Source organism: Gossypium arboreum, chromosome 2 (assembly GCF_025698485.1).
Source record: "Gossypium arboreum isolate Shixiya-1 chromosome 2, ASM2569848v2, whole genome shotgun sequence".
Taxonomy (NCBI): domain Eukaryota; kingdom Viridiplantae; phylum Streptophyta; class Magnoliopsida; order Malvales; family Malvaceae; genus Gossypium; species Gossypium arboreum.
In genome coordinates, this window is record NC_069071.1 from 57,769,809 (window position 1) to 57,782,503 (window position 12,695).

Consider the following 12,695-nt stretch of genomic DNA (forward strand, 5'->3'; position numbering starts at 1 on the left):
TCCACCCATAGCATGGCCAGCCACTATGCCATAATTTGGCTAATTTGACATGCAAGGACAATCACTTTCCCACATATATTAATAGGCCACTTGAACACTTGCCTAGCATATTTCTAAATTGTCTCACATAAGTCCCTACTAATAAATTTCACATACACTGACCAAATTAAAGTATGGAACTATCACACAAGCATTTACGCACATCATAAACACAGAATATAATCTTTAATTATTTATAAGACTCGGTTTCGTGGTCCCGAAACCACTCTCCGACTAGGGTCAATTTAGGGCTGTCACAAAATTTCAGCAACCAACATGAGTACTCTCATGGAAAAACCCTAAAATCTCAAACATTTTGCAAAATATTCCCCCCATTAGTTAGCTTATGCTATAAGGGTCCCAAAAATATAAAAATCATCAAGAAAGACCATCAAAATCACTTACTTGCAAGAGTAAAGAGTGACTGAAATTTTGAAGCTCCAAAACCCCTAAAATGGCTAATACTTTCGGTGGTGAAGGGAAGAAATGAAAAAGATGATAGCTAGTCTTTAGGTTTATTATTTTTTTTATCAATTTGTCACTTAACATTTGACCATCCCTTGAATTAAGGCTCCATGTCTAGCCACTAATATTTTATTGGTCTATTTACTCAGTAAGGACCTTTACTTTAATGTTCCATAACTATTTGACACTTTTAGCTAGTAGAATAAAACTTTATCAGTTTATGCGATTTAGTCCTTTTTCGCAATTAAGCAAGCAATCGCTAAAATTAGTTCACCAAAATTTTCATGCACTCATATAATCATGCTATACAACGTAAAATAATATTAAAAATAATTTCTTCGGCCTAAGATTAGTGGTTTTGAAACCACTGTTTCGACTAGGCCCAAAATCGGGCTATTACAAACGCTATAAGTCAAACAACATCCCACCAGACAAAGAGAATAGTTTTGATCAATAGTCCCTGCATCCTCATGAAATGCCTCTTCTTCCTCATTATTCACATGTAACTTACCCAAATCCTCCTTCATAGCAAAGAAGAAAATCAGCAACAGAGAGCGTCAAACCAACAAAAACCCTAAACAAAACTGAAAAACCAGTTGAAAACCAATAAACCCGTGTCAATAGACAGACGAATCCCTCATGTCAAAAGACAGACTTTTTTTTATTACTAAATAAATTTATATTATTTTTTTACTTAAACATTAATTTAATAAAACATTTCAAATAATAACTTAAAAATTAAACTACATTATCGTCCACTATTACCAATTATGGCTAAGTTGCCATATTAAACCATCTATTTTAAATTATACAAATGGGGACTTAAATATTAATAATAATTGACTTTCGTACTTTTTACAAATTAGTCATTTTTAATTAATTAACTATCTAAACATTAAAATTTCTTAACCAAATTTTAATACGACCTTAATAACACTCCGTAAATATTTTATTAAATATTTACGGCTCGATTTATAGAAAACGAGGTCCCAATATCACATTTTCTAAAAACACTTTACTTTAGGGTCATACCACTTGAACTTAATTAGTCATTCAAATAACATAATTTGCTAATTCAAAATTTATTTTAATACTATATTTGCCTTGTAAATATTAAATAATAATATTTATAAACTCGCTTGTCAGATTTGTGGCCCCGAAACTACTATTTTTGTCACCACTGAAAAATGAGCTATTACAAATACTAGACATAAGCAGACTTTATATAATTTGCCCATTGGTGAAAAACCAAACTTACATAGATCTTATGGCAGACTAAGTTCCTTTGGCCCATACATTACGCCCATGCATTCATGCAGACAACCTTCTTCGTGTTGGGCAAAAACCCCAGTCTGTGTTCAGAGATCATATCATTCATACATTTCTTCTCCTATTATATCATTCATGCATATCTTTTCCTTTGTAATGCTTTGCCAATCTGGTTTGCAATTACACTTGCCCTACAAGAGGTTACATAACCATCTCATGTATCACGATCTACTAGTTCAATGCTCATATTATTGAAGGCAAAACCATGATTTCATTTCCTTTTTGTTCAGACCATATGGTTCCTTTTAGAGTATACGGATATTAACTCAACACGAAGCAAAACCCTTATAACGTTTATACAAATATGCTAGACTAGACTTTTCATAATAAGCATTCGTTACTTTGGTGCAAACACATTACCTTCGTAGAATATATAAACTTACCTTATACTAGACATGAACAAAAACATAACACATTCACAGAGTATGAAGGAATTCACCAGAAAAGTTGCAGAAAAGATTAGACAACAAGACCCTTGCCCTTATCTGGGGAGCTTTTAGCAGTTTCTTGAGCTATAAAATAAAGAGTTATCATATCAGATCATTTTACTAGAAACTAAACATGTCTAACAAGAGTGTTAACAGGAAACATAGAATTTGAAAGTTTAATCATTGTTTCCCTTAAACTAACCCTAAAGCATAAATAGGGCCGTGTAAATAACCATGAAAATAACTTGAGTTTCATCGGTATTTACCAGGTACCAACATTGATCGAGTTTGCTGAATATAACGAACTTGATCCTTCAGGAAAGTCTTAGCTCTCAAGTTTTTCAGGAAAATGCAGAGAAATTTTTTGGAGAGAAAAAAAAATTAAGTTTCCTAAAGAAAGCACAAAACTTGGTCAAGAAGCCAATGTTGGCTTTATACAGGTACACATGAAAGGAAAACTTAGTGGGCAAGTTTATCCTTCCACCACTCTTCCTTTGGTACCTGTAACACCCCGAACCCGAGACCATCGCCGGTGTCGGACACGAGGGGTTAACAAGCCAAGTTCACATATTTTGCCCCCCAATTTGACATTTCCAGTCAGGCTGGAAAACTGCGTCACCATCGCCTTAAAAATCATATCTCGAGTTTCAAAACTCGGAAACTGGTTTCGTAAATTTTCCCTGAATTTAGACTCATATATCCATCCATGGATTTATTTCTAGAATTTTTGGTCCGGCCAATTGGTACAGTTTATTAGTTAAAGTCACCCATGTTACAGGGATCGACTGCTCTGACCTTCGCGCGTTATAACTTGAATATCTCTCTGTACAGGGATTTAATACTGGTGCCGTTTGTTTCTAATGAAACTAGACTCAAAATGGAATCTGCACATATAAGGCATGACTCCTAATTCTTTCTGGATAATTTATAGTAAATTTTTAAAGTTGAAACAGGGGACCCAGAAACCGTTCTGGCCCTGTCTCACAATAGCTTTAATATCTCTTAACATGTAACTCCTATCACCATTTCGTTTCTTCCATATGAAAATAGACTCATCAAGGTTCATTTACATAGCTTATTCACTATTTAATACCATTCCTACAAATTTTGGTGATTTTTCACATTCACGTCACTGCAGCTGGCAGCATCTGTTTTAAAGTTGTTTGTCTTACCTATTTTGTAGTCTCCATGAACCAACTAGTCTTGCCATACATAGGTTCATATATGATCATTTTAACCATACCAATGGCTGATCATGTGACCAACATTCCCATCTCCAATCCATAATCACATCATGACACCATATATATATATACAAACCGCAAATAGTCTAAGTTCGTACTTCACTTTTACGAGCCATTTTCGCATGGCCGTACACATATACATCACAGCATATTTAAACCAACAAGGGTAGTCCTATACATGCCATTTCAAAGTTCAACCAAAATTTATACCAAAATAGAGGCGTTGATAGTGTGGATGACTTCGACTTTAATGATCCCGAATCCGATTGCTATCGGCGTAATCTATAAAACAGAGAGCCAAAGCAACGGGTAAGCATTTTTATGCTTAGTAAGTCTCAAGGAATAAAATCAGCTTTAATTAAAGCAATACATTCACATGGCCAAATGCATCATTTCATTAATACACATTCACATAATCATTCTTACTTCGACTTCATCATTATATACTTTCACAAGGTATCAACCAATTCAATAGCTGAAATTGTTAGTCGATCGAGCGAATGTTGCTCAAACATGTCGACTTTCCAATGCACGATAAACATACCTTATTCTTTGGGCTTTTCGAGCGTACCAATTGAATTCATTACAGCAACCAACACTCACCTCCAGCCCAAGCTTCTTGAATACAACCGGATATAACCACGCACGAATGCCTTGGTCTTAGCCCGGATAGAATGACTCGCACGAATGCCTTGGTCTTAGCCGGATGTAGCCACTAGCACAATTGCCTTCGGTCTTAACCTGGATATAATTTCCAGCATAATTGTCTTGGGGCTTAGCCCGGTATCATTCAATTTCTCATGCACACATACATCAATAATCATTGGACATACATATTTCATTTTCGTTACTAAGGCTCAAACACAATTATAATCACTAGCATAATCGCCTTCGGACTTAGCCCGGTATCATTCAATACTCATACACACATAAATCAATAATCAATACATCCATATTTCATTCCACATAATTCAATTAAGGCCACTTCTTGAGGACTTACCTCGGATGTTGTCGAACGGCTTTTACGGCTATTCGATCACTTTTTCCTTCCCCTTGTCCAATTGTGGCCCTCTAAGCTCTTGAGCTAATTCAAACAAATTCAATTTATTAAAACCTCATTGTGCTAGCTTATGGCGAATATGACAAGGAGTTTAAATGGTCAAATGGCCACCCTTTAGCTTGAATACACAATGGTCATGCACATTTTATACTACATCAAGCAATTCAATACAATTCATTCGGGCATCAAGGAAAAGCTAAGGCCTTCAATAGGCTACCAAAGGCCGAATATACATGTCCATGTTGAGGCCAATTATGCACTTAATACCACACAAAACAGCATGCATTTTACTAGTTAATGCTTTGCATGTTGTAGCTCAAAACTTATAATATAGCATCAAGCACTCATATGTGTGCTAGGCAGAATGTGCTTGCAATTTCACAAGCATTCTTCAACATCTTCTTCTTTAAACAAACATATTCATCACTTACTTCATAGCCAAAACATCATGTGCAAACATATATATACATATATGAGCATGGCGAATTTCAAGGTGTCCATAGCCATCTAAAACACAAATTTTAACTAACATGCAAGAAGCATGAACCATGCTCATGAATGCATCATGGCCGAATACATCATAATCATGCCCCTTTTATCTTCAATCATGGTTAAACAAAAAGAAAACTCAAAGTCTTACTCAAGATGGCTACAAAGAAATTTCAAGAGTAGACAATCCATCATTGCATGCATCATCATCAAGCTTCACACTTAACATGCAATGGCTTTATCACAATACCAACCTTGACCAAATACCACTTCCATGGCATAACAAGGATTTGAACCATGGCTAACATGAACATCAAGTTGGCAACTAAAACATGCATGAATCTCATGACACAACCTCATACATACCTCAATCTTGATGCAAGTTTAGCCAAATATCCTTCTAGATCTCTTCTAAACAAAGGAAATGAAGCAAAATCTCTTCTTCCTCTTAGTATTTTTGGCCAAAAGGAGAGAACAAGGATGAACAAATTTTTTGTTTTCTCTTCTTGGTTGCACGGCAATGGGGAATGCTACTCTCTCACACACATTTTTTTTCATTCTTTTCTTACCCATGCTTATTTGTTTATTATTTCTCCCTAATGCCCAACAAAACATGTTTCATGACATGTTTAGCCCATATCTCTTTGTCATGGCCGGCCATCACTTGTAAAAGGGAATTTGACATGCAAGTCCATTATTTTGCATGCATGCTTTAATTAGTCATCACACATTTCCTATCGTACTTTCAAAGTTCACTACTAAGTCCTTTCTTGTGGAATTCACCTTTATAACACTAAATCAATCATCATAAAATGTCATACATGAGCACACACATATTATAGGCATCAAAATAAATTTTAATTATTTTTATGCCTCGGTTTTGTGGTCCCGAAACCACATTCCGACTAGGGTCAATTTTGGGTGTCACAACTCTCCCCACTTAAGAAATTTTCGTCCCCAAAATCTTACCGTAAATAGGTTTGGATATCGCTCTTTCATAGAGTTCTCGGTCTCCCAAGTAGCTTCTTCTATCCCGTGCTTGAGCCATAACACTTTCACTAGCGGAACCCGCTTGTTTCGCAACTCTTTCACTTCTCGTGATAGGATACGAATCGGTTCTTCCTCATAACTAATATTAGCTTGAATTTCAATTTCGATGGACTAATCACGTGCGATGGATCGGATCTATAGCGTCAAGCATCGAAACATGAAAGACATCGTGAACCTTTTGAGTTCGGGGGCAAAATCAAACGATATGCCACTGGACCGACTCGCTTCGGATATCTCATATGGCCCAATGAACCTCGGGCTCGGCTTGCCCTTACGGTAGAATCTGAGTATCTTTTTCCAAGGCGATACCTTGAGAAACACTTTATCACCCACCTGATACTCAATATCCTTACGCTTCAGATCCGCGTACGACTTCTGACGATCGGAGGCTATCTTCAGACTTTCACGGATTACTTTCACTTTCTTCAAAGATCTCTAATCAAATCCACCCCGAAAATCTTGCTTTCACCAAGCTCAGTCCAAAACAATGGTGTACGGCATTTACGACCGTACAAAGCCTCGTAGGGTGCCATCTTAATACTCGATTGAAAGCTGTTGTTGTAAGCGAATTCAATCAACGGCAAATACCGTTCCCATGAACCACTAAACTCGAGGACGCAACATCTCAACATATCCTCAAGTATCTGAATTATCCGCTCGGATTGGCCATCGGTTTGGGGGTGAAAGGCGGTGCTAAAATGCAACTTGGTACCCAAAGCTTCTTGCAACTTTTTCCAAAATCGCGAGGTAAATCTCGGATCTCTGTCCGACACGATGGAAATAGGCACCCCGTGTAATCTCACAATCTGAGAAACGTACAATTCGGCTAATTTGTCCATTGAAAAATCCGTACGTACGGGGACAAAGTGGGCCGACTTAGTCAATCTATCTACCACGACCCAAACCGCATCCTTCTTACTTGCTGACAATGGCAGTCCGGATACAAAGTCCATTGTGACTCGATCCCATTTCCACTCGGGTATCGTGATTGGTCAAGTAATCCTCAAGGCACCGATGTTCCGCTTTCACTTGTTGACATATTAAACATCTCAAACAAAGTCGGAGATGTCTCGCTTCATACCATGCCACCAAAACCGCGTTTCAAATCATTGTACGTCTTCGTACTCTCGGGTGGATTGCCATTCGGCTACAATGGGCTTCATTCGAATTATTGAAATGAGTTCAATTCTTTGGAACACACAGACGACTTCAACCTCAAACAATCGTCATCATCGATTTGAAATTCGAGTCCTTGTTCGAACACACTCAAATTTCCGTTTTGCGACCAACTCGTCGTCAACTTTCTCGAGCTTCTCGAATTTGATGTATCAATAGTGGTTTGGCTTTCAATTCAGCTACTAACACACTATCGGATCGAAGACAAGTGCACGTTCATCGCTCAGAAGCGAATAATGATTTACGACTCAAGGCATCCGCAACCACATTCGCCTTTCCGGGTGATAGTCAATGACCAGCTCGTAATCCTTTAACACTCGAGCCAACGTCTTTGTCGCAGATTTAAGTCTCTTTGGGTCATCAAATATTTGAGACTTTTGTGATCCGAGTACACATGGCACCTTTCACCAAATAAGTAATGTCGCCAAATCTTTAAAGGCGAACACGATGGCGCCAATTCGAGATCATGAGTCGGATAATTTTTCTCATGTGGCTTTAATTGCCTCGACGCATAGGCCACAACTCGACCTTCTTGCATCAATACACAACCTAACCCAAGTAGGGAGGCGTCGCTATAGATGACAAACTCTTTCTTGGGACTCGGGTTGCACTAGAATTGGGGCTTCAGTCAAATAAGTTTTCATTGATCGAAACTTTTTGGCATTTCTCCATCCATTCGAACTTAACATCCTTTTGGAGTAGCCGTCATCGGCGTGGCTATCGTTGAGAAACCTTTACAAATCGTCGGTAATAACCTAAGCAAGCCCCAAAAAGTCGAACCTCAATAATATTTCTGAGGCTTCCAATTAAGTATGGCTGAAATTTTATTCGGTCGACTCGAATACCCGATGCAGATACCACATGACCCAAGAAGATAACCTCTCTTAACCGAACTCACACTTCTTTGAACTTAGCATATAATTGCTTATCTCGTAAAATTTGCAGACTAACCACGTGTTCAAGATGTTCGGTCTCATTTCTTGAATAGACCAAGATGTCATCAAAGAACACGACTACTAATCGATCCAAATATGGTCGAAGATCCGATTCATTAAATCCATAAATACCAGCGAGGCGATAGTGAGCCCAAACGGCATCACTAGGAACTCATAGTGACCATATCTCGCTCAAGGCGCCTTGGGTACGTCCAATCTCGATTCGCAATTGATAATAGCCCGATCTCAAATCTATTTTCGAGAACACCGAGGCTCCCTTCAGTTGATCGAACAAGTCATCGATACGTGGTAACGAATATTTGTTCTTTATCGTCGCTTTATTAAGTCGACGATAGTCGATCTGCACACCGCACTTCTTTTCACAAACAACACCGGCGCACCCAAGGCGAACAACTCGGCGAGCAAAACCTCTATCCACCAATTCTTGCAATCGAGCTTTCAACTCCTTTAATTCCGTTGGTGCCATACGATCACGGAGCTATCGAAATGAGTGGTACCGGTACCAATTCGATGCCAAATTCTATTTCCGAACAGTGGTAAACCCGCAATTCTTCGGGAAAACATCCGGTATTCACAAACCACGGGCACAGATTCGGGTTTCTTTTCGATTCCTTGTCATCGAAAGCACGTCGCAAGGTACGCCGCACCCTTTTCTTACATATTTTCGGGCCAACATTGCGATATTACGGTGGCAACCCTTTAAGTCCGTAGACTCAACCCGAATTATCTCATTATTCGCACCTCAAATCGATAGTCTTGCTTTTGCAATTTACAACCGCATCGTGCATGGTCAACCAATCCAAACCAAGAATAACGTTGAATTCATCGAACGGCAAAAGCATCAAGTCCATTGGAAAACAAGAACCTCGAACACTAGGGACTTTTCTTGCACACTTTGTTGACAAGCACGTAATGACCCAAGGGTTTGACACCGAATTACAAACTCGGAGACTCATTAGGCAAAGTCTTCTTGGATGCTAAGGTTTCACATACATAAGAATGAGTAGAACCGTGGTCAATCAAAGCAATCACATTAGTATTGAAAAGAGTGAAAGTACCGGTAATGACATCCGGAGAGGCAAGATCCTCGCGTGCAGCGTATGGCATAAGTCCTAGCAGGGCACGAGCCTCGAGATCGATGGTAGCATCTCTAGATCCTCTCGACCGCCAACGACATTGCCCATATTTCTAGGTGGCCTACCTCGGCGAAGGTAGCACCCGGTTTCCACTCGACTTACATTCTGCTCAAGCATCCTCGGGCAATCCTTCATAAAGTGGTCGGCCGATCCACACTTATAGCAGGAGCGATCACGAAACCAACAGCTCCCGAATGCCATTTGCCACAATGTAGACACTCGCCTCTCTCGACGATCATTTCCACCATCATGCGATCGAAGTGACTCGTGTGGTCACAGGGGTCGATCGCGTCCTCGTCTAGAAAAGCCCAAACGCCTCTAGACCGGCTCACATCATCTCGAAATCTCTTCGATGCTGTTGAAGAGACTTTCCGAGGACCTCTTCGAATTCTCCGGTTCCCACATCAACTTTTGTTTCTCCTTTCTAAGCTCTTGACTTTACAAGCTCGCTCAACAAGTACTACGAACTCTCGTATTTCGAGAATGCCAACGAACATCCTTATATCATCATTTAGCCCATCCTCGAGCGTTTACATAATGGCTTGGACGAAATGCATTCTCGCGCATCGGCTAAGCCTCACAAATTTTCGTTCGTGAGTCGATGGCGACATAGAACCTTGCTTAAGAACAAGGAATTCCCTTCGTTTTTGGTCGATGAATCTCTGACTAATATACTTTTTTCGGAACTCGGTTTGAAAGAATTCCCAAGTCACTTGCTCTCTAGGCACCACGAAGTCGAGTACTCCACCAATAGTAGGCGGACTCGCGTAGCAAGGAGATGGTACACTTTAAGCACTCATCGGGTGTGCAGGATAGCTCATCGAGCACCGGATAGTGTTATCCAACCAAAATTCAGCTCGCTTCGGCATCATCATCATCCGTAGCCTTAAATTCAGTGGCCCTATGTTTTCGAATCCTATCAACTGGGGCTTACTTGACCTTATTTGGTCATCCACGGAGGTATTGTAGGTGCTGGGGTTGCATTTGTCGGGAATGGAGGTTGTGGAACAGTAGTGTTAGTTCGAATGTATTGATTAAACCATTCGTTCATCACACTATAAAAGGCTTGCCTAGCCTCATCATTCGGATTGCTGGCCATAGGTTGAGAGTCCGCCGCGCTGTCCCTTGCGCGGAGCAGCGCCACACTCTCCACATCATCAGCTATTGCTCGGCTGGGATCGGGATCCATTGCTATAAACAAACACAAAGTCAAATTGTCGAAATCACCACACTATCGATTCATCATTTAATGGCATGTATAGCTAGACCCCAAACACATCACGGTAGTCCTAGAATCGACTAAACCGCTGCTCTGATACCAATAAAATTGTAACACCCGAACCCGAGACCATCGCCGTGTCGGACACGAGGGTTAACAAGCCAAGTTCACATATTTTGCCCCCAATTTGACATTTCCAGTCAGGCTGGAAAACTGCGTCACCATCGCCTTAAAAATCATATCTCGAGTTTCAAAACTCGAAACTGGTTTCGTAAATTTTCCTGAATTTAGACTCATATATCCATCCATGGATTTATTTCTAGAATTTTGGTCGGGCCAATTGGTACAGTTTATTAGTTAAAGTCACCCATGTTACAGGGATCGACTGCTCTGACCTTCGCGCATTATAACTTGAATATCTCTCTGTACAGGGCTTTAATACTGGTGCCGTTTGTTTCTAATGAAACTAGACTAAAAATGGAATCTGTAAATATAAGGCATGACTCCTAATTCTTTCTGGATAATTTATAGTAAATTTTTAAAGTTGTGACAGAGGACCCAGAAACCGTTCTGGCCCTGTCTCACAATAGCTTTAATATCTCTTAACATGTAACTCCTATGACCATTTCGTTTCTTCCATATGAAAATAGACTCATCAAGGTTCAATTACATAGCTTATTCACTATTTAATACCATTCCTACAAATTTTGGTGATTTTTCACATTCACGTCACTGCAGCTGGCAGCATCTGTTTTAAAGTTGTTTGTCTTACCTATTTTGTAGTCTCCATGAACCAACTAGTCTTGCCATACATAGGTTCATATATGATCATTTTAACCATACCAATGGCTGATCATGTGACCAACATTCCCATCTCCAATCCATAATCACATCATGACACCATATATATATATACAAACCGCAAATAGTCTAAGTTCGTACTTCACTTTTACGAGCCATTTTCGCATGGCCGTACACATATACATCACAGCATATTTAAACCAACAAGGGGTAGTCCTATACATGCCATTTCAAAGTTCAACCAAAAATTTATACCAAAATAGAGGCGTTGATAGTGTGGATGACTTCGACTTTAATGATCCCGAATCCGATTGCTATTGAGCGTAATCTATAAAACAGAGAGCCAAAGCAACGGGGTAAGCATTTTTATGCTTAGTAAGTCTCAAGGAATAAAATCAGCTTTAATTAAAGCAATACATTCACATGGCCAAATGCATCATTTCATTAATACACATTCACATAATCATTCTTACTTCGCACTTCATCATTATATACTTTCACAAGGTATCAACCAATTCAATAGCTGAAATTCGTTAGTCGATCGAGCGAATGTTGCTCAAACATGTCGACTTTCCAATGCACGTATAAACATACCTTATTCTTTGGGCTTTTCGAGCGTACCAATTGAATTCATTACAGCAACCAACACTCACCTCCAGCCCAAGCTTCTTCGGAATACAACCGGATATAACCACGTGCACGAATGCCTTCGGGTCTTAGCCCGGATAGAATGACTCGCACGAATGCCTTCGGGTCTTAGCCCGGATGTAGCCACTAGCACAATTGCCTTCGGGTCTTAACCCGGATATAATTTCCAGCATAATTGTCTTCGGGGCTTAGCCCGGGTATCATTCAATTTCTCATGCACACATACATCAATAATCATTGGACATACATATTTCATTTTCGTTACTAAGGCTCAAACACAATTATAATCACTAGCATAATCGCCTTCGGACTTAGCCCGGTATCATTCAATACTCATACACACATAAATCAATAATCAATACATCCATATTTCATTCCACATAATTCAATTAAGGCCACTTCTTGAGGACTTACCTCGGATGTTGTCGAACGGCTTTTACGGCTATTCGATCACTTTTTCCTTCCCCTTGTCCAATTGTGGCCCTCTAAGCTCTTGAGCTAATTCAAACAAATTCAATTTATTAAAACCTCATTGTGCTAGCTTATGGCGAATATGACAAGGAGTTTAAATGGTCAAATGGCCACCCTTTAGCTTGAATACACAATGGTCATGCACATTTTATACTACATCAAGCAATTCAATACAATTCATTCG